The following is a 2,500-nucleotide window of genomic DNA, read 5'->3' on the forward strand; positions in this document are numbered from 1 at the left end:
AAAAATTCTTTGTCTCTTTTTTCCGGCTTCGTCAATTGTTCCTTCATTCCTTTGTTTATTATTCACTCATTCTTTCATTTATTCCTTCATTCATTAGCTCAACCCTTCGTTCTTTCATCCGTCCATCCATTCATCCACCCATCCATCTCTCCGCCCCCTCTCTCATCCTCCTACCCATCCATCTTTTTCTCCATCTATGGAAACAGTAGTACCGATGATAGGGGTAGTGGTAATGTGGCCTAGTGGCACGAGGCCGGGTTTGGGAGTCAGAGGAAGTGGGTTCTAATCCCTCCGCCACTTTTCTGCTGTGTGATTTGGGGGCATCAAGTAACTTCTCTGTGCCACAGTTCCCTCATCTGTAAAATGGGGATTAAGACCGTGAGCCCCATATGGGACAGGGACTGCGTCCAACTTGCCCCAGCTCTTAGAACAGTGCTTAGCATAGTAAGTGCTTAACGAATACCATAATGATTATTAGTAGTAGTAGCAATATTTATTAAGCTCTTATTGTGTGCTGAACACTACTAAGCACTGGGAAAGAGTCCAACCCAATTTTTTGTATCCACCCCATCCCTTAGTACAGTGCCTGCTGCATAGTAAGCATCTAGCAAAGACCACAATTAATATTAATACCAGGTGGGAATTAGACGTGAACAATGTCCCTTGAGGGGCTTACAATCTATTCATTCATTCGATCGTATTTTTAGGGCGGTTATGGTGTGCAGAGCACTGTACTAAGCGCTTGGAAAGTCCAATTCAGAAATAAAGAGAGACAATCCCTGCCCACAACGGGTTTACAGTCTTGAGGACGTGCTGTCTATTCAACCATGTTTTGACTCACCTACCCATCCATCCATCCATCTATCTACCTATCCATCCGTCTTTCCGTCCAAAATCCACTCGATCATTCACTCCCTCATCCCATTCGCTCATTTTCTACGTTTTATTGAACTCTCTCCTGGGTCTTTCTCTTCTAGCAGCTCATGGATGCAGAGGAGTAGGAAGAGGAGAGAAATAAGTTCACTGTTATTTCTTGGAGGATGAAAAACAGACGGCCTTCCCCGCACCCTCCGTCTTTTACTTTATTTATTAGCATATTTATTCAAGTATTCTATGTCCTGACCACTGTTTCTGAGCACTAGAGTAGGTGCAGGATAATAATAATAATGTTGGTATTTGTTAAGCGCTTACTATGTGCAGAGCACTGTTCTACGCCCTGGGGTAGATAAAGGGTCATCAGGTTGTCCCTACGTGAGGCTCACAGTTAATCCCCATTTTACAAATGAGGTAACTGAGGCACAGAGAAGTGACTTGCCCAATTACCTGCATCTGCTCGTATTCACCCCAGCGCTGAGTACAATGCCTGGCACATAACAAGTGCTTAACAAATACCATTAAGCGCTTAGTACACTGCTCTGCACACAGTAAGCGCTCAATAAATACGATTGAACGAAAGGAAATATTATTATCAGATGGGACACAATTCCACACCAGTTCCCATCCCCGTCTTCATTCATTCAATCATATTTACTGAGCACTTACTGTGTGCAGAGCACTATACTAGGCGCCAGGCTCCTCCACTTATCTGCTGTGGGACCTTGGGCAAGGCACTTACCTTCTCTGTTGCCTCAATTACCTCATCTGTAAAATGGGGATAAAGACTGTGCCCTCCCCCCCAAAGCGGGACAACCTGATTATCTTTGTATCTACCCCTGCGTTTAGAACAGTGCTTTGCACATAGTACGAGCTTAACAAATACCATTATTATTATTATTATTACAATTCCATCTTGCCTTCCTCTCTCCTTCCCTTCCTTCCTCCAATCTGGGACTGCAAAGGATGTTTGCAGCCCATTTATGGGGAAAGATGAGTTTGAGGGTCGGGCCCACGAAAGTGGGGGAAAAGCATAAGAGAAAAGAGGCAGTGAAAGGCGGAAGAAAGTTGAGAAGGTTTTGTTTTTAATTTTAAAAAATCCCTCGTCCCTGGGTGGGCTCGAACCACCAACCTTTCGGTTAACAGCCGAACGCGCTAACCGATTGCGCCACAGAGACACCTTCCAGGGCCTTTTTTTTTGTCCCTGGTCGTCGTATGCTTCGTTTTATAGAGTACATTTGGATATTATTGGAGATTATTCATTTATTCAATGCTATTTATTGAGCGCTTACTGCGTGCGAAGCACTGTACTAAGCTCTTGGGAGAGTAAACTATAACAACAAACAGATACATTCCGGTCCACAACGAGCTCACAGTCTTGAGGGGGAGACAGACATTAATAGAAATAAATAAATAGATGATATTATTGGACTTCTGAAGACAGGAGGGGATAAGAAACACCAATAATAATAATAATAATAATAATAATAATGGAGTTTGTTAAGCGTTTAACAAATGCCATCATTATTATTATACAGGGTAATCAGGTTGTCCACGTGCGACTCAAAGTCTTACTCCCTATTTTACAGGTGAGGGCGCGGAGGCAATAATAATGATGGCATTTGTT

The 2,500-nt window shown here is 43.2% G+C and overlaps 1 non-coding gene across 1 annotated transcript; it reads right to left on the bottom strand.

Annotated features, from left to right (window-relative positions):
• Positions 1-1,977: 1,977 nt before the first annotated feature.
• On the bottom strand, positions 1,978-2,051 carry TRNAN-GUU. Its single transcript has one exon. It is a non-coding gene; the product is annotated as a tRNA-Asn (tRNA).
• Positions 2,052-2,500: the final 449 nt, after the last annotated feature.

This window comes from Ornithorhynchus anatinus, chromosome X3 (genome assembly GCF_004115215.2).
Source record: "Ornithorhynchus anatinus isolate Pmale09 chromosome X3, mOrnAna1.pri.v4, whole genome shotgun sequence".
NCBI lineage: Eukaryota > Metazoa > Chordata > Mammalia > Monotremata > Ornithorhynchidae > Ornithorhynchus > Ornithorhynchus anatinus.